General features: G+C 42.5%; 1 protein-coding gene and 1 long non-coding RNA gene across 9 annotated transcripts in view; one reads left to right on the forward strand and one right to left on the reverse strand.

Moving 5' to 3' along the window:
* Nucleotides 1-21,254, reverse strand: part of stau2 (staufen double-stranded RNA binding protein 2) — a 345,477-nt gene that overhangs the window by 245,331 nt on the left and 78,892 nt on the right. The window lies entirely within an intron of this gene.
* The window catches only part of LOC129696512 (uncharacterized), a 75,194-nt gene that overhangs the window by 22,098 nt on the left and 31,842 nt on the right, over nt 1-21,254 (forward strand). For both annotated transcript variants that reach the window (XR_008723338.1, XR_008723337.1), the window contains exon 2: nt 11,058-11,184. This is a non-coding gene — a long non-coding RNA (uncharacterized LOC129696512). The remainder of the gene's footprint in view (nt 1-11,057; nt 11,185-21,254) is intronic.

Here is a 21,254-nt window from a genome sequence, read left to right on the forward strand (position 1 = left end):
ATTTCTTTCAGTTCTCTTAAATTTTAAGAAAGTTATCGGCTTTTAAATGTTTTCGATCACAGCTTTTGTGTTAAGTCAATGAAAAAGCAATAGATAACAAGATGCCAATTTCCGAGTATGAAAATGGCCATAACATTTTTAATACTGAAGATATGAAAGTGAATTAGGTGTCAAATTAAACTTCTTTTTATGCTTTATCTGATGGGATAAATTAAAGACTTGATTTTTAAAATCTCAAAATTTTGTAACGTTGCTAGAATTTCAAAGATTTACAACCATCCATGTAAATAAATTTCTCCTTATCCCAGTACCCGATGATTGATCCCAATTCTCTGTCAAGAGGTGAAATCTTCTCGGCCCCTGTTCATTTCTCAGAATTTTGCATATTCTGATGAAATTACCCGTTACTCCACTGACGGTGAGTCTTATGCTGTTCAATGACCAATAAATGTTGAATGAAAGGGAAACAATTAATCAGCTATGAGAAAATAACAGGGACGGATCTTTCAAAGAGTGATACAAGCCCAAGGTTGTTCTTACATTTTGACGATCTTAATTAAGCTAAAAATAATGTGTGGTAATGGACAGTAATGGACCACAGGTAATGTGTGGTGAAGACCCTCACAGTAATGGACCACAGGTTTTCCCTGTGGCTATCAAATGGTACAACTCCTCCCCCTTCTGTCGTGGGGCAGACTGACTGTCCTTTCCTCACTCCCCCCCAAATCTTTGCCCATCCCCAATCCTGGACTTTCCACTCGTCACTTTAATTCAATGTTTCATGTATCTTGTTGTGTTTTATGACTGTTGACAGACCAATTTCCTCTAGGGATTAATAAAATCCTATCGTATCGTATCGTAGGATGATGTCTGTTATTGCCAATTGTCCACTATAACCGAGTGGGGGGGGGTTAAAGTTCAAGCCAAGGCCAGGAAGGAAGAATCGCGGTGTTGGGGGTGGGTTTAAACAAGCAGGAATTCCAGGCTGGGGAACTGCAGAGCCCCCGGCCCCACACGTCAGAGAGGGGTCCGGTACTCGTGCCACCTTCGTGCTGCTCGCTCTCTCCACTCCCGCGACGAAGTACGTTGCTTAGTGCCAGCTCGTTGGGTAACTGGCGGTAGTGAGGGGGCGGTGTAGCGGGAGCCTCGACCCGCTATAACCAAAATCCGCAATATATTGGTCCTTTATTGCAAAGGTTTACTGTTTACACATTCACATAGGAAGACACAAAGGATAAGAGGTACAAATTCGGGGCACTTTACATCAGACTGGTAGACGCCTGGAACACGCTGTCAAGGTAGCGGTGGAAGCAACAATATTGCAAAATGTATGAGGCATTTAAACAGGCACACGTGTAGGAAGGAACACATCAGCCTGAAGAAGGGTTTCGTCCCGAAACGTTACCCATTCCTTCTCTCCAGAGATGATGCCTGTCCAGCTGAGTTACTCCAGCATTTTGTGTCTGTGAACAGAAGCATGAATAGGAATGGGACGGAAGGGTATGTACCATGTGCAGGCAGCCGGGATTAGGTTGAACTGACATCATGGTTGGCATAGACATTGCTGGCCAAAGTTCCTGTTCCTGTGCATGTTCATGTATCTACGCTCTACGCTCTATGTTCTAGCATGGTGAAAGTTAAATAAAAGACATACTGCACAAATTAAAAATGATCAAAATATGTTAAAACTGTAAATATTTCTGATACACCATAAAAATATATAAAAAATACCACGTTTATGAATAATAATGTTTAGGAATACAGAGCTCTCTGCCATATTGCCAAGAGAGATGAATTCCTGAAAAATATATATTTATTTGAATAAAAGGAATTAGAAAAATATATTTACGGATCAAGATTAGTGGAATTAGACTCCAAATGAAGTAAAATGTCAGCTCAGATATGGTAGGTCAATTTGCTTGTTTTTCTAATTAAGTGAACATTATGGCTGATAATTTACAATCATCGGTAAGAGCTTGTGGCTGGGCCCCATTTCTTGGGGCAAAGCCTTGCACGTCAACAGGCCTTCTGTATCAGAGCAAGAGGCCAAACTTGCCCACAAACATTAGGCAAAAAAACAAGTCAGCCATGTCATGCCCCTTGACTTGCTGAGCTGTCAAAAGTATCAAAAATGCTCAAAGTGTTAACCTTCGAATATTACCAAACTATTAAATTTATCAAAAATATTTTAAAGCTTATGAAAATGTAAAAATGTTCAAACCAATAACATATTACATTCAAAAACAATTTAAAAAATTTAAATTACCAAATATGTTCTCAGAGGACTTTCGCAGCTGTTTCCCCCCAATGAAATCAATGTAGTCATTGCTCAGAATTGTTAGTGGCGAATTGGCACACTTTGGGTTCTCACGCTAAACTCACTGAGGACTGCAGTGTATGAGGGTGCAGAGTAAAACAACCACAAACAACTAATTAATACTTCAGGACTTGAGATTCATTCAGGAAATCTGTTGCTGATGGTTGTGGGAAATATTAGCAGTTACATTGGTCAATGCAGATAGCTCCTAGCAACATCTAAGTCAATATTATTCTATAAAGCACATTTTGTACTTGTTCAAAACGTTCAAAATCATGAACCTCGTGTCAAAAAGGTTGAGAGCGTTTGTAACCTATTCCTATTTAATCAATACTTTCTCATCGTATGACTTATTTTCAAAAATGGACACAATGCCTTTTATTCACATCACCCCGCAACTACTTATGTGACTCCGCGACTCCAAGAACTCTCCCAGAACACAATAGTGAAAAGTAAAAACCCAAATCTGCCCCACATTCCCTTTTCTGATTGTCTGATCGTTCAAAATGCTGAACAATGAAATAGATGCCAAATCAAGCAGCTGGTCTATTTTGCAGAATACACAGGACCAAGTAATAACAATTACTCCAGGGTTTTTAAAACATCTGGAGTACTTCCTATAATCATGAGATTAAATACCAAAAACACATCACGTTATCACCCAATAATGGACAATAATAGTACTCCTTCAAGCTGTGAAAATTTAAATCACTCAATTCCTAATTACGGAAGCTCACTTTTCACAGCTTTTTTTAAAGTCCAGAGTTTTCCTCTCTTTTACGTTAATTCTGATCCTGGGAAGTAGAATATCATTACTATCCTGAAATCAATTCCTACTAAGATCAAAGTAAAGCATCAGGTGATTGGGACAAATGTTTCTACTTAATGAAACGCCCAAGTTAACGGCCCTTGTTTGCTGTAGTTGGGGTCAGATACCGAACCACAACATTTATCTTTATCCTTAGTTTTGCTCCCCTATTAACGGATTTTTTAAAGAAAAATGTAGATGGTGGTAGTCTGAAATAAAAACATAAAATGCTCTAAACCCTCATCAGCGGTGGCGCTGTCATGGCTGCCTCCGCCTTCAGTCCAATATCTTTTTTGTTTTTTGTTTTTTGTCATGTTTGAAGTTAGTTTTTTTGGGGTTTTTTTTGTCTTTTATGTGGGGGGAAGAGTGTATGGTAAGGGGGATACCGTCCTTCAGTCGCTTCCTGGAGAGGATGCGACTATTGTTCGAGTCGCGTCCTTGCCCCCCCCCCCCCCCCCCCCCCCCCCCCCCCCCCCCACGCGACCTGCCTACTGGATTGGCGCGGCCTTTCCTGCCGGGACTGACCAGAGCTCCAGCAGGGGTGGGCGATGCTTCACCTAGGATCGCCGTTTGGAGCTCTGGAGTGATGGGTTGCTGCACCGACATCGCGGAGCTGTAGTTCGCGGAGCTCCCAACGCGGGCGGCGCTGACTAACATCGCGGAGTCCTGCGACCCTTTGTCGGGGGTCGCCAGCGTGGGTCTCCGCCCAGCTCGGCCTGTGGACTTCGGGAGCGGCGGACTCCGGTGGGAGGAGGCTGATTTGGAGGTCCGGGCCACTGAGGATGTTCTCCGTCGGGGTTCCATCATTCCCGGTGAGAGGGCTTGACATCGGGCCATCCGTGGCGGTGACTACGGGGGGCTCGGGAGGCCCCGGGCTCGGGAGGCCCCGACCACGGGTGAACATCTGGGAAGATCAGCGAGGAGGCTCACTGGACTTTGGTTCCTTCCCTAACTGGTGCCGCTGTGGGGATGTTGTGTCGTGGACTTCTGTATTTGTGCTTTTTTTTTTTTATAACTGTAAGGAAAATCCATTTTGTTGTCTCTCATGAGACAATGACAATAAATTGAATCCAATCCAATCCAATGTCAAACAGCATCTGTGGAAAACAAAACTGAGTTCATAATGTGCAAGGAACTGCAGATGCTGGTTTACATCGAAGATACTGAAGAAGGGTCTCAACCCAAAACATCACCCATTCCTTCTCGCCGGAGAAGCTGCCTGTCCTGCAGAGTTACTCCAGCATTTTGTGTCTTTCGTAACTGAGTTCATAATTTCAGATTCATGGCCTCTGTCTCTTCTTCCCATTTTCTGACAACGGGTCTCTGACCTGAAATATTATCTGTTTCTTTTGCCACAGATGCTGACTGCCAAGATGACCCTTTATAGAATTTCGGTTTCTATTCCTGCTGCCCAATTAATGACTTGGTGAACATGAGTTTAACACAATTTTAACACTATTAACTAGATAGTATAGTTAGAAACTTTGGCCTAGAAATCCCAATATATGGCAGGTGTACATTGAGTTGTACTTCAATGCTGAAAAATGTGAGAACAACTAATTTTATTATTCCATGAACGTTTCCTTTCCCATTCCCATATTTTGCACTTGGATTTTTGGTTTTGGGATAACATAGAAGGAATGTAGTTGATGGGGGGCTAATCAATGGTAGCAATCACATTTTTGGAACCAGAAAAATGCCAAGTGGTAACCACAGAAACAGGTGCACCATTTCTCGGCACAAAGGCCTACAGTGGTTAAGTGACATTGAGATTTAATTGACCAAATTGGCTGCCCCATTTTGAAATCAACCCGTGCAAAGTCATTGATATTCCAAACTCAAGATATATTTATATTTTCTCCAAGTGACTGAAAAATATCAGTTAGCCAGAACTTTCAGGCAGTGCTAAGTGTTTACATAGTTCTTACAGATCCACCAGTCTCAACTAGTCAAATGCTAAAAAGATCATAAGCGATACGACCCGGCCTGGTGTCAGGACCTTGCACAAAGTAGTGCCTGGAGGTGCAGAACCTCCACCACGAAGAATGGTTGAAATAATATCTGACAGTCAGGTAAGCAATACCCCAGGATTAGGCAGCTGTCAAACTTGTCAAAGACTTGAAATTAAAAGTACAATCTTTCCTCAAAGCAAAACACAAAAACATTTCATTATATTCAAGTAATTTAAAAAAATGTATCAACACATGTCTCTCATAGCATGTGTTCTCTCATAGAAGTGAACAAATTTGCTGCTGGTGCTTTGTCATATATGATAGAGGAGAGATTGAACAAGCAGAATGGTCTGGATTCCTTGGAGACCAACATCTCAGTGCAGTTGCAAAAAGACCAGTAAAGGACACCCTGCAAGTCTCCGGCTTCCATGTTTGTCCAGGAAACAACATCTCTGTGTAACTTGTAGAAATCCTAGCAGCTTAATGTACAACCTCTGACATTTATTAACATGTTGTAGCCCACATATATGTGAACAGATGGAGAAAAGATTTAGAGCAAAATAAAAGCGCTGATCCTTGATCTACTCAATCCTTGGGTTATGAAAACGAATAATAAAAAGCACCACAACAAGAAACTCAAAGAGTTCCTCTAATGCTTAACACCTTTTTTCCTCGAGGAGTACCTTATAAGAATTGTAATGTTCTCAGCGCACAAAATTGAATTTCTAAGCAAAACATCTAGTGAACACTTGCTTCGTTAGAAGTGCAAACTGCGACAGCTTCATCACCACAATTGTGTTATAATAATCGCTGCCATTGCCTGTCAACTATCACAAATCTGGCTGTCAACTGTGATCTTGTCCTGAAATTTGTCATCAAGACAGCCTCTTCAACTCATGTGAAGAGACAGACAGAGACAGATGATTTAAACTTTCAAACTAAAGATTAAACGAATGCATTTCCCAGTTCATTATCGAATAAAATTCACTTCCTCGTCCAACACATGCCACTGCCTGACCCAAACACTAAAAAAACCCTTCTGCTTCAACAAAATATTGCCAAGATTCTCTTCGGCAATGTCATTGCAAAAAAATGTGAGCAATTTAATTAATTATAATTTGACTTGCACTGTAAAACAGCACCTGTTAAAATCTGCCAAGAGTCAGTGATCTTAGGATCTGCAAACTAAATGGAAGCAAATTCTCCCACTCTAAATAAACAGAAAAATAAAGAAAATTATTTCCCCGAAGATGGTGAACCTCTGGAATTCTCTACCTCATGAGGTAGAGGAGGTTAAATCACTAAATGCATTCAAGAAGAAGGTATGTTTCTTAATGGGTTGCAGAGATATGAGAAGGTGGGAAAAATATATTGCAGTGGATGATGAAACAATAACTTATTGAATGTGGAGCAGGCTAAAGGGCTGAACATACCATTGCCCTTCTATCCCACACTTCAAATCATTTCAAAGACAAAAGAACAAAGTGAGGCAATCACCAGTTTCCTATCAGAATACAATTTTTAGTTACTGCATCTCCATGTTCAAACGTTAACATTTATCCACAGGTATTACTTATTTGCAGGAAAGCGGAAACATACATGACATTTTATAATTAAAATGGTAGAAATAGAGAAAAACAATACTACAAAGGAACATGGCCACTGTCCAATGATGCATAGCTACGCATTCTTGTTAAAAATCTATTATGTCAGCTAAAAAATATTTTATTAACTTTTCATTTCTTAAACAATGTGCAGATGTGTGATGTATCTTTTTATACACTTTTACAATGTATACTTTTACAGTATACTAGACCAAGGGGGACCGGGGGGGGGGGGGGGGGGGGGGGGGGGGGGGGGGGGTGTTGGGTGGCCTACCTACGGCGTCGCACACACACACACATAAATTGAAATATAAGGTTGTAAAGGGTTTGAACACGGCAGGAAACATGTCCCGATGATAGGGGAATCCAGAACCAGGAGCCACAGTTTAAGAATAAGGGGTAAGCCATTTAGAACGGAGATGACGAAACACTTTTTCATACAGAGAGTTGTGAGTCTGTGGAATTCTCTGCCTCAGAGGGCAGTGGAGGCCGGTTCTCTGGAATACTTTCAAGAGAGAGCTAGATAGGGCTCTTAAAGACAGGGTATATGGGGAGAAGGCAGGAACGGGGTACTGATTGTGGATAATCAGCCATGATTTCATTGAATGGCGGTGCTGGCTCAAAGGACTGAATGGCCTACTCCTGCACCTATTGTCTATTATCTATTCATTAAGTAATGTTGCACAGATACATGTCCTTCAGCCCAAAGATTGGACCGACCCAAAATGCCACCTATCGACTTTTGCCAGAGATGCTGCCTGACCCGCAGTATTAGTCCAGCATTTTGTGTTGCCACAACAGAAGGGGGAGGAGTTGCACAGTTTGATAGCCGTAAGGAAAAATAATCTCATGTGGCATTCTGTGCTGCATCTTGGTAGAACCAGTCTGTTGCTGAAGGTACTCCTCAGGTTGACCAGTGTGTCATGGAGGTAGTGAGCTGTATTGTCCAAGATACTCCACAGTTTGAGGAGCATCCTCCCCTCCAAGACCAAGACAGTGAATCCAAGTGGTAGTATATGCAGTTCCTTTTATTTCATTCAGTCCACCATGCCCACATTCATCATCAAGTGCCTACCATTCCTTCTCTCCAGAGATGCTGCCTGTCTCGCTAAGTTACTCCAGCTTTTTGTACCTATCTCCAGAGATCTTGCCTGACTCATTAAGTTACTCCTACAAATGTTGTCCTTTTGAATATTAACTTTAACTGATCTGTGTACAAGGTCACCTCTAAACATCAACACATTTTAGTACAGGTACACACCCTTTTATCCGAAAGCCTTGAGACCAGACACTTTTCGTAATTCAGAATTTGTCGATCTTCGGAATGGAAATTTTTTAGCGTAGATTTTAATGGCTGGCTCAGTGGTAGAGTGCTCGGCTCATATCCGCAAGGTCGCGAGTTTGCGCCTTGATCCCGGCAGTTACTCGGTCGCGAGTTTGAGTCTTCAATGTCTTTTTTTCTTGCAGAATAAATGTCTGCATGAAATGCAGTGTGTTGAATGAATTCCTGAATTTGTAAATGTTCCCGCAGCATTGAATCACCTCTCGCACTCATGTCACCCTAGCGGGGCTACATGCCCTTAGGCGGCCTAGCTCGGGGATTCTTGAATCCCCGCAGCTAGGCCTTGAGTTTGCGCCTCGATCCTGGCAGTTACTCGGTCGCGAGTTTGAGTCTTCAATGTAGTTTTTTCTTGCAGAATAAATGTTTGTATGAAATGCAGTGTAGGAGAGATGTACTGACTGTGCGGGCAGAACTTTGGAAGTGATTGCCCACCAGTCTAAAAAGCCGCTGTGTCTCCCTGTCCCTGGGATAGCAGGGGGCGATCAAACAGCACAATACCCCCCTCCAACTCCAGAGGAATCCTCTCCCCGATGGGCCGCTACGGCTACAAGTGGCAGTTCGCCCACAGCCCGAGCTGCGCCACCCCAAGAACAAGACTACCTTGCACATCATCAGCTTCTGCCCCTACGTGTTCCTCTGGAGTTGGAGCGGGGCTGGGCTGGAGTTGCTGCTGGCTGTGGGTCTCTGGGATCTCCATGCTTGCAGTGGGCGTGGGGGTCGCTGTCCCGTTGGGCCTGACGTCTCCGACCACCCCCCTGGACTGGAGCTGAGACTGGGAACTGTACCGCCCTTGCCCCCTTCCTCTGCAACTGCAAACAACCCCACTCTCCTGCAAGGGCGGTACAGTTCCCAGAGGATAGCAGGTGGCCGGAGACGTCAGGACCAACAGGAACCCGCTCCCCGATGGGCCCCTACGACGCCCCGAGCTGCGCCCCGTCATCCACAACCCAGGTTCCTCTGTAGTTGGAGCGGGGCTGTGCTGGGCTGCTGTTGGCTGTGGGTCTCTGGGTTCTCCGTGCTTGCAGTGGGCCTGGTGGTCGACGTCCAATTGGTCCTGACGTCTCCGGTGACTGGCACTGTGCTGCTAGCATCGCCGACTTGAAGACAGTGCAAATCCCCCGCGCCGGTGCAATGAGCGGGGAGCTGGAGAAGGGAGGGAAGGGGTCACACACATGGCCGGGAAGCAGATGGGTCTAAGTGGGGTGAAACTGAAGAGAGCGACAATCTGCTGCTGCCTACACGCTGAGTTAAAACGTTTCCACGCAAGACTCAAGATACACTGTGTATCGTGAGTCTACCGTGGGAATTTTTTAACTCAGCGGGCAGGCAGCAGCATATTGTCAATTATTAACCCTCCCGCGCAATATACCCTCACCTTCTCTTTTATGGATGGGGGATTTAGTTCCCCTTTCTTCGAGGACCGACCGGAGGTTCCGCTGTCACCTCTGCGGGCCGCCCTCGGTGAACGTCCTGTCTCCCTGTCCCTGGGATAGTAGGGGGCGATCAAACAGCACAATACCCCTCTCCCCCTCAAACTCCAGAGGAATCCGCTCCCCGATGGGCCGCTACGGCGACAAGTGGCAGTTCGCCCACAGCCCGAGCTGCGTGACCCCAAGAACAAGACGCCCCTTGCACACCATCAGCTTCTGCCCATACGGGGAGCGTGTTCCTCTGGAGTTGGAACGGGGCTGGGCTGGAGTTGCTGATCTGGAATCTCCGTGCTTGCAGTGGGCCTGGGGGTCGGTGTCCTGATGAGGGGGCGAAGCTCGGGTAACGGCTTCTGGTGGGCCTGACGTCTCCGGCCAGTTTGCAGTTTTCCTCTGGAGTTGGAACGGGGCTGGGCTGCTGCTGGCTGTGGGTCTCTGGGATCTCCGTGCTTGCAGTGGGCCTGGGGGTCGGTGTCCCGTTGGTCCTGACGTCTCCGGTGACTGGCACTGTGCTGCTAGCATCGCCGACTTGAAGACAGTGCAAAGCCCCCGCGCCGGTGCAATGGGCGGGGAGCTGGAGAGGGGAGGGAAGGGGTCACACACATGGCCGGGAAGCAGATGGGTGTAGGTGGGGTGAAACTGAAGAGAGCGACAATCTGCTGCTCCCTGTACGCTGAGTTAAAAAGTTCCCACGCGAGACTCACGATACACTGTGTATCGTGAGTCTACCGTGGGAACTTTTTAACTCAGCGGGCAGGTAGCAGCATATTGTCAATATATTGCCTCTGCGGGCCGCCCTCGGTGAACTTTTTCAAGGACCTTTCTTCAAGGACCGAAAAAATGTCCGCTATTCGGAGGTTTTCATTATTTGGATCTTCGGATAAAAGGTTGTGCACCTGTACACGTGTTAGCGAGAGTGCCAGAAAGTCCACCTTTCAACATAGCATGTTCGCTTGTTATTATTGTGCTATTTCACAGTGAAAATATTTCACAAAGGAGGAAAAGGAGGATTCTGTATTGAAAGCAGGTCAGAATATCTACTAATAAATTTAAGACATTGGTGCTAGTCATGTGCAAGTAAGTGTGCCTCCACATTGCTATGCAAGATAGAAGTACAATGTTTAAAAAAAGTCAATGTGCAGTGGAACCATGATATCAAACAATCCTTGCACATTTAGATAGCAAGCTCTGCTTCAATCTGTTGACCCATTTCAAACAACGGCTTTTCTTCCGTGGCTTCTTCTGATAGTACCATATGCCATCCTATCTTGAAAATGTCCGAATATTAAAAGCAGTTTAAAAAAAGATCCGCTGCCTTTTACAAATGTAATTTTACTCATTTTCCAGGTGTTTTGAACTATCCTGTTAAATGTTGCCTTTTCCGTGCCTTCCTGACCTCTGGGTTGGTGATGATAGTCTCACAAAGAGGATAGATGAAGAAATCCAAGGCATTAAAGAAATTAAATTGTTTTGCAAAAAATATGCAATTTGAAAGGAAACTTGCAGCTGAAGGGATTGCTGCAATATTGTTTCTCCAGCCTGCTCCCTTGGTAGGACAACGGGGAAGAAACACACTATCAAAGTAACAATGTGAATTTTTGTTGCAGTAAAGATGTCAATGAAGAGTACTTGCCCTGGCCATCAAGCCTCTTCAGACACACTCATCCAGAGAAGGGAATTTGCATTCCAGTACGTTCCCGACAAGCTTCATTGATGATGGAGAGGGGTCAGGAGGTGAGTCAATGATCACAGTGAATAAAGTCCTTTCCTTTGCTATTGTATCCAAGGTGACAAAACAGCTCAGTTAAGCTTTTATTCATTGGAGTCTCCCAGCAAATTATTGGCTGAGCTTCCTCACATTTGAGATGGTCATGACCTGACATTTATGCCTCGATGTTCGAATGCTGCACGTGTGCGTTTCCTGCTAGCACTGGCGCATACCACAGGAGATTTATAGGATAAATTATTTATTGCCATTAAAAGTGCGAGATCTGCAGATTTGTTGCCAAGAAAGCAAAGGTGGTGAGAGCAAATAAGTCGTCGCTATGCGTTGCTTGCTGCTGTGCTGAGGTACACCAGGTTATTAAGTTATGCTTGTGTCAAGATTAATACACTCAATGGTAACGGTTTGTCAACATTTGATCAAATTATCATTAACGGCGCTCCCCACAAATGAAAATTTCTTCCAGTTTATCCCACATTCCATCGGATTAGGATACTTCTACCACTTGAACAATAAACTAAGTACCTATTTTGTGAAGGAAGGAACTTCAGATGCTGGCTTAAACTGATGATAAACACAAAAAGCTCGAGACCCTTCTTCAGACCTATTTTGCGTGCATTCGGTGGATGCTAAAGACAAACAGGAAAGAGAACCTGTGCCTTATTGTGGATGCATTGCAATATCTTACACATTTTTGGAACAGCCGTCAATAATTGTTTAAAATGACAAATGATATATATTAAAAAAATCTTCTTGGATTCCTTAGGTTTCTATGATATTTCATGAGAAAAAAAATGATTAAAGGATCTGTATTCCAAACCCAGCATTGGTTGACAGTTAACAAATCATGCTGAACCTCATTGCAACAAGAACATTGTTGTAAGAAAATTAAGGGAAGCTGAATGCTGTTAAAAGGTATTTTGAGCCCATATTTCCTCCAGAAAGAGACTGATTAGACATATCCCTTGAAGAACCATGTGATCACATGAGAAATAAACTAGAGAATTGTCTAATATCCAATTTTTTTTTTCATGGATTTAACCGATTATTTTGCCTGTTTTTGAAAATAGTGTCTCATTTGCAATCAATGGACTTCCTCGTCAAAGGCCTTGCATTCAGTGCATGTGTGGTTGTGCGGCTGTCTCTCTCCCTCTCTGAGTCTCTCTGTGTCCATGTGCGAGCGTGAGCGTGTCCATGTGCGAGCGTGTCGGTGTGCGTCCCTCTGTCTCTCCGTCCGTGTGTCTCTCCGTCTGTGTGTCCCGCTCTGTGTGTGTGTGTGTGTGTGTGTGTGTGTGTGTGTGTGTGTGTGTGTTTGTGTGTGTGTGTGTGTGTGTGTGTGTGTGCACTTTTTTTGTTAATTATTGTTTACAGTGCACTATGTTTACATATTCTGTTGCGCTGCTGCAAGTAAGAATTTCATTGTTCTGTTTGGGACATATGACAATAAAACACTTTCGATTCTTGAGGAGATGGCAAGAGCGAATGCTGGGAGTCAAAGGCTTGATGACTGAACGATGTATGTTATTGAGATCAGCTATTTTTCTACTTAGAAATATGTGTACATGTGTTATATTTAATAATTTCAAAGTCCTGGAAAGAATTGCTGAGGGTCTACGTAATAGTTAATAAAGTTTAAGGCCAGATAAGCAGGTTTATGTTGTACTCCTAAAATAAGATATTGCAAATACACGGCAGAAAGAGTTGCAGGCAGGATTTGGTACATGTTGTGGATTTAAATTTTGAAAACGCATTTGGTTCAGGCTCAGTTTAATTTAGAGATACAGCAAGGAAACAGGCCCTTCGGCCCACTGGGTCCGCACCGACCAGCGATCCCCGCACATTAACACTGCCCTACACCCACGAGGGACATTTTTTTTTACATTTGCCAAGCCAATTAACCTACAAACCTGTACGTCTTTGGAGTGTGGGAGGAAACTGAAGATCTCGGAGAAAACCCTTGCAGGTCATGGGGAGAATGCACAAACGCTATACAGACAGCACCCGCACCCGTAGTCAGGATCGAACCAGGGTCTCCGGCGCTGCATTCGCTGTAAGGCAGCAACTCTACCGCTGCGCCTCTGTGACAGAATAATAGGTTTATTATTTGCATGTGCACCGAGATGCAGCGAAAAGCTTTGTTTTGCATGTTATCCAATCTAAGTAGATTGATATAGTATGATAATACTATACATAAATACAATTAAGCCAAGCTCGAGTGCAGTAGCAATGGCAAAGGGAAAGATAGAGTGCAGAATATAGTTCCGAGTATTGCAGTGCACCTGTTCCAGAGACAAAGTCCAATGTCTGCAATGGGATGGAGGTGAATCGAGCAATACCTTAGCATATGGAAGCACCATTCAGAAGCCTGATAAGAGGAAAAAGCTGTTCCCGAGACTGGTGATGCCCATTTTCAAACATCTGTACCTTCTGCTTAATGGGAGAGGGGGAGGAGGAGGGTGGATCAATTAATTGATTTATGTGGGCTGCATTTCCGTGGCAGGGTAAAGTGTAGATGGAGTCAAAGGTGGGAAGTTAGGTCCGTGTGATAGACTGGGTTACATCTACAACTCTGCAATTTCTTACAATCTTGGGCAGAGGTATTCCCAACCAAGCTGTCATGCAACTCATCAGTATCTATGGTGCATCTGTAGAGTTTATAAGAGTCATAGGAGGCATGCCATTTTCCTCAGAAGGCATTGGTGTGCCTTCTTGGCTGTCGCTTCAATGTAGTTGGTCCACCTTTTGACATGCGCCATACATGGTGCATAAATTAGGAGCCCAAGTTATTGGAGGCAATTTTAACGGACTGAAATATTGCTGTCACACAGGAAAACAACATGGAATGTGTTATTTTCAGTCTGGTGGGATGTTGCTGGTGCAGTACGCCAATGACCTAATCTTGGCCCTCAATTATTTACTATTTATATTAATGATCTGGAGAAAAGAATGAAATGCAAGGTTTCCACGTTTGCCAATAATATGACAAAAATGTAGAAGGGCATGTTGTGACTATGCAACAGGACACAGGGAGATTGAGTTTTGTGGGTGAAACCTGGCAAATGAGTTAAGTTCAGAGAGCTCTGGGTGATCCAGAGCATTATTCGCAAAAAGCCAAGAGGCACGTCCAGCAAATTGTTAAGGCGGCAAACAGCCAAAAAAAGGCTATATTCGCATTCGAGATTGTCCAAAGGAGAATAATGAGGCTAATTCCGGGAATGAGAGGTTGGCCTATTAAGACAAGATAGACATTTTGGTTCTGCATTCCTTTAAAACTAGGTGAGGGGGGGGGGGGGGGGGGGGGGGGTGACCTTACTCAATCATACAAGACCAAAGAGACCTTGACAGAGTAGAAGTTGAGATGTTCTCACCAGTGGGAGAGTCAAAAACAAGGGGACAAAGATGCAGTATAAGGGGCATTGAACCTTTGTAATTCCCTGCCCCGAGGATGGTGGAGGCCAAACATTTAAAGTGGAGATAGATAAATATTTGAAAGGGCAAGAAATTGAATGTTAAGATGACCTGACACAGAAGAGGAAATTAGGCCAGCATACATCAGCAGTGATCACATGGAATAGTCTGGCAGGTCTTAGTCGTCTGATGATGTGTGTGTGTGTGTGTGTGTGTGTGTGTGTGTGTGTGTGTGTGTGTGTGTGTGTGTGTGTGTGTGTGTGTGTGTGTGTGTGTGTGTGTGTGTGTGTGTGTGTGTGTGTGTGTGTGCGCGCTGCGTTTTCATGTGTTTTGGACAAAGTAATATTTAATCTACATGGTACGCAATAAAAAATGATTAATGCATAATACAGATCAGATCATAATACAGATGAAGATACAGAATTCACAGAGGCGTTCTCATTTTTAACTGTACATTGCTCTCGGAACATCCAAAAAATTGACACTCTTTATTACATAGCCTCAACACACACAAACAAATAAATGTTCCAGTTCTCTACTGAATGACTGCAAAAGCAAATGTTAGTTTGCTCTTCTCTCATTTGCAATCACCAAAGATAGGTTCTGTAATAATGTTTTTCTGTTTACTTCTGCCGGACTATTGGTTCTAAATGTGAATTTTCCACCCAAGTTCACAGGGTCAGCAAGTAATATATGCAATTCACTTCCATTAACTCACACATAAATCACATAAACCCAATGCTTCCAGCTTGTCAGATGGTAATAGTGGGGAATTAAGTAGTACCACTGAGGTCATTGATGCACCACAAAACACAAATCTAAATACATACGATCTGAACTGTGCCAACTCCAAGTTTTTACTGGCACAAGATGATGCACACTAACCCAAGATAAAATGGATGGATATATAGTGCCCTCCATAATGTTTGGGACAAAGACCCATCATTTATTTATTTGCCTCAGTACTCCACAATTTGAGATTTGTAAAAGAAAAAAAAAAATCACGCGTGGTTAAAGCGCACATTGTCAGTTTTTATTAAAGGCCATTTTTATACATTTTGGTTTCACCATATAAAAATGACAGCTGTGTTTATACATAGTTTGGGACACAGGGCTTCACAGGTGTTTGTAATCAATCCAGTGTATTCAATTGCCTCCTTAATGCAGGTATAAGAGAGCTCTCAGCACCTAATCTTTCCTCCAGTCTTTCCATCACCTTTGGAAACCTTTATTGCTGTTTATCAACATGAGGACCAAGTTGTGCCAATGTAAGTCAAATAAGCCATTATGAGACTGAGAAACAAGAATAAAACTGTTAGAGACATCTGCCAAACCTTAGGGTTACCAAAATCAACTGTTTGGAACATCATTAAGAAGCAAGAGAGCACTGGTGAGCCTACTAATCGCAAAGGGACTGGCAGGACAAGGCAGATCTCCACAGCTGATGACAGAAGAATTCTCTCTATAATAAAGAAAAATCCCCAAACACCTGTCTGACAGATCAGAAACACTCTTCAGTTGCAAGATGCAAACCACTGGTAGCTGCAAAAATAGGATGGCCAGGTTACAGTTTGCCAAAAAGTACTTAAAAGAGCAACCACAGTTCTAGAAAAAGGTCTTGTGGACAGATGAGACGAAGATTAACTTATATCAGAGTGATGGCATGAGCAAAGTATGGAGGGGAGAAGGAACTGCCCAAGATCCAAAGCATACCACCTCATCTGTGAATTACGGTGGTGGGGGTGTTATGGCCTGGGCATGTTTGGCTGCTGAAGGTACTGGCTCACTTATCTTCATTGATGATACAATTGCTGATTGTAGTAGCATAATGAATTCTGAAATGTATAGACACATCCTATCTGCTCAAGTTCAAACAAATGCCTCAAAACATTGGCCGGCGGTTCATTCTACAGCAAGACAATGATCCCAAACATACTGCTAAAGCAACAAAGGAGTTTTTCAAAGCTAAAAAATTGTAAATTCTTGAGTGTCCAAGTCAATCACCCAATCTGAATCCAATTGAGCATGCCTTTTATATGCTGAAGAGAAAACTGAATGGGGATTAGCCCCCAAAACAAGCATAGGCTAAAGATGGCTGCAATACAGACCTGGCTGAGCAACACCAGAGAAGACACCCAGCAACTGGTGATGTCCATGAATCGCAGACTTCAAGCAGTCATTGCATGCAAAGGATGTGCAACAAAATACTAGACATGACTACTTTCATTTACATGACATTGCTGTGTCCCAAACATTATGGTGCCCTGAAATGTATAAACACTGCTATAATTGCTACATGGTGAAACCAAAATGTATAAAAATGGTCTTTATTAAAATCTGACAATGTGCACTTTAACCACATGTGATTTTTTCTATTACAAATCTCAAATTGTGGAGTCCAGAGGCAAATAAATAAAAGATGGGTCTTTGGCCCAAACATTATGGAGGGCACTGTAAATGGGCTTTGCGTGTTCACCTCAAGCAATTAGAAGAGTAGTGGAATTCTCAGATGTATTCAATGTTAGCTTTTTGGAAAAAAAAGCTAAACATGCACTTTGTTCAAATTTAGTCCAAAAAGCTTGATCGTGTGGTTTGCTACAATCCGATTTGAAGTTTCTCGACCCGAAACATCACCTATTCCTTCGCTCCATAGATGCTGCCTCACCCGCATAGTTTCTCCAGCATTTTTGTCTACCTTTGAAGTTTTGACAAATATTAATCTTTCCTGTGATTTCATTTTTGATGAAAGATTAACTCCTTTTCTCTCTCCACATAAACTGCCTGATTCACTACATACTCAATCATTTCCTGATTTTAATTACAGATTTCAAGTATCAGATTTTATTTGCTTTCTGATTTATATTTGGGGCGAAAATGACGCAAGAATAGTTTTCAACATTATTTGATTACGGTAACAGTGATTTATATTCACTGACTTATTCCTCCACAATTCATGCCTCCAACCCGCGTGTTTTCTATTTCAATATTCTATGAGCTAAAACCGCCACAGTTACGCAGAGATGCTATTTTTCTAAATTCGCAGTGGACCATGATTATAGGGATAACAGAGCAAAATTCAAAACATGCAATCTAACAGAGATAGAACAAATAAATGGCATCAGTTGTAATGGTGAAACCATCATGTATATGCAGCTCACATGGAACACCTAGTGAAAGAAGCCAGGTACTGCACCAACACAACTCACTCCCAGTCTTGTGTACAACATGTTTATAACATTCAGTCGAAAACAGAACACGATTTCTAAATTTGAAAGTGAGAAAACATGATAATCTTTTTACAAACAGGAGTATTGTTTGGTCAACTTTACAGGCCCCGCTTGAAAAATGGCTACATGATTTCACAGAAATAAAATAAAAAATAGGAGAGAAATTTAACAATTGCATAAAAGCTGGTTAAAATTTGCTAAGAACAAACAGAGAGATAATCAGGAAATTATAGGGCAATAAGCCTCACATCAGAGGTAGGAAAACTATTCCACAGGATTCTTGGGATAGGTTAAACTCCAATTTGGAAGAGAATGAGCAAATTAGGGACAGTCAACATGACTTTGTGTGGGGCAGGTCATTTCGTATATAAATGATTTGTCAAAAATGTAGATGGGTTGGTTGCTACATTTACAGATGACTAAAAAATTGGACTTACAGACAGTGAAGAAAACTCTCACTGGATACAACAGGATATGTATTAGTTACATATGGCCAGACAAATGGCCTTTAATCTGGCAAATGGAAAGTGCTGCACTTTGGGAGGTTACATAAAAGGGGAAAGTACACAGTTAGTAGCATGACTCTTAACTTCTTAACTGCAATGAATGTGCAGAGAGATCATGGGGTCCAAGTCCATAGCCTGCCGCAAATAGTAACGCAAAGAAGCAATACATGTGCATAAATCCCTCGAATTATTATGCTACAATGCTGAGAACAACATGCTGCACTTTGCATCTTTCCCTTTGCTCTACCTATTCTATTTGGCAAGATTGCATTTATGTATTGCACTGAAAACTTTTCACTGTACTTTGATGCATGTGACAGTAATAAACTTAAAGCTATGCTTTTCACTGTACATCGGTATGTGTGACAGTAAAAAACCTAAACCTATGTACTCACAAGTGCTTGCACATATACTTGTGCATACGACAATAAACTAGACTTGATCGGGTTCTCAGTCAATTCAATTCAAATCAGCTGAGAGCACTGAACACAATAGAGGTTACATGAACAGAAACATCCTGGCTATAGTACTGTAGATCTTTGCTGTTGAAGGGCTGTATCATATTTTGTGGCATCTTTTGCATTATGGGAACCTAATGCACAGGTGCATTTCTGACTCGTCAACTGTTCATGATATGAGCAGATCCTGGGAATGGAACCCTGTGTCAATGCTTCAAAAAGTACTGAGTGTCTTTTAAGCATTTTGAGGTGCATTGAAAGCGACAAACACAAAATAAAGTCAAGCCTCACGCATGCCCATTATTCATACACAAGCTAAGATACGCAAGCCACTACAATCCGATAAAGGTCCCTGCACCCCCGCCCCAGCCCGGTTACACAGGGTTCCATTCCCAGGATCTGTTCATATCATGTACACAGCTTTAAACAGGTATTCGAGTTCTATCAACAACTTCATTCCGTGTCTTAAAGATGGCAGTAAAATTGCTATTATAAAATATATTTACCCCTTAAGTTTACTTTAATTTAAATGCTGCCACAATAATTGTACAAGTGCCAGACTAAGCTAAAGCTTAGTCACATAACCGCATTAACTCTTGAGATGTAGACAAGGGGGAAACCAAAACAAGCTTAAACACAAATTAAATTAACTAATGTCTCAAAGATATTCGACTTTATCCAAGGAACATTAACAATGTCCCAGTTAACCAGCCTCATGTTTTGCTATGAATAATTGCTCCAAGAAGGTCTACGTTGAAAAATCTCAAAATCAATTTGGAGAAAACATGCTTCCATTAATCCTAACATCGTGGAGTTGGTGGCCTCTTGTTTTGGACTTCTAGAGCTCCAGAACCGTGGAGCTTACGGACTTAACATCTCGGAGCGGGTGATCCCTTTGCCAGGGTTCAGCCTTTGGTGCTCCAACCTACGGGAACTGCAGACTTTAACATCGTGCAGCTCGCTGTCCCTGGCTAGGCACCGATTTTGGCTACTCCAAGCCGCAGGAGTTTTCGACCATCCCGATGCGGGAGCTTAGACCACCCCGATGTGAGAGCTCGATCGCCGACTGCGAATGGTTCGACTCCCCCGACCGCGGGAGGAAAGCAGGAAAGAAAATAAGACTTTATTGCCTTCCATCACAGTGGTGGATGTTTATGTCAATTTTTTAATGTAGTTGCGTGTCTTATTGCTTTTTTGGTATGACTGTGGCAAACCAAATTCCTCGTATGTTGCAAAATATACTTGGCTAATAAATTGCGATTATGATAATTATTAATCACCAGTTGATTAATCAGTCTCACTGGTCATCCCTTAATTCACCAGCCACAGAGTTTAGTTTAGAGATAAAGTGCGGAAATCTCAAATTGTGGAGTACAGAGGCAAATAAATAAATGATGGGTCTTTGTCCCAAACAATATGGAGGGCACTGTATACAGAGCCTATTAACCTACAAGTCTGTACGTCTTTGAAGTGTGGGAGGGAACCAGAGAAAACCCACCCGGTCATGGGGAGAATGCACAAACTCGGTACAGGCAGCACCCATAGTCGTTATCGAACACGGGTCTCTGGCGCTGCAGGTGCTGTAAGGCAGCAACTCTACCGCTGCGCCACTGTGCCACCAAAGTTAGTAGAATGTATACGTGAAATCAACCCTCTTCTCAACCTGCCAAGGTGCACTGTGATGAGTGTTTCTATCACCCGCTCAGGTCCCAACCCTATAATGTTATGACCAAAAAGTGGTCAAAGTACACAACCTCCGATTCTAATAATTCATCAACCTTTGAAGTTAAACTCATTAAGTATAAAGTACACCATTTTTCATTTATATGCTTTGCTTTTATTTATCAACCTCCCAATTTTACTATCACCTCTACCTTTATAAAGCAAAGCATCCCAATTGCCATTGTAACCATTTTTCATTTAATTGCTTTTATTTATCAACCTCCCGTTTGTACTGCCTCTAATAAAGCAAAGCATCCCAATTGCCTTGTAACCACAGTATCGACCTGCTCTCCTACAACTTACCCTCCAAGGATCTTTTTTTAAATTAATTAATCAATTTATTTATTTTATTAGAGGCAATTGTACAAGGAGAAAGTAATCGACATAACAATTATACAATTTTCGTACAGCTTCGGTTTTAACATTTTATAACCTAATAAGTAAATCGGAAAAAAGAAAAAAGAAAAAAGGGAAAGGAAGAAAGGAAAAAGAAAAGTAAGAATTTTGAAAAAGATATGAAAAAGAAAAAAGAAAAACCCCTGAACTAACGAAGAAGTGAAAAAAAAAAATCGGAGATATATCCCATTACCCTTCCCTACGCCTGCTCACCCGACCCTAGCGTCGGTTTTGAATTTGTGTTCAACCATTATGTTGCTGCAGAAATTCAATGATAGGAGACCATATTTCGGAAAATTGATCTGATTTGTCAGACAAAACAAGCCTTATTTTTTCTAAATGTAGTGTCTCGGTCAATTCTGTG

The sequence above is a fragment of the Leucoraja erinacea genome, chromosome 4, assembly GCF_028641065.1.
Source record: "Leucoraja erinacea ecotype New England chromosome 4, Leri_hhj_1, whole genome shotgun sequence".
In the NCBI taxonomy this organism is placed as follows: Eukaryota; Metazoa; Chordata; class Chondrichthyes; order Rajiformes; family Rajidae; genus Leucoraja; species Leucoraja erinaceus.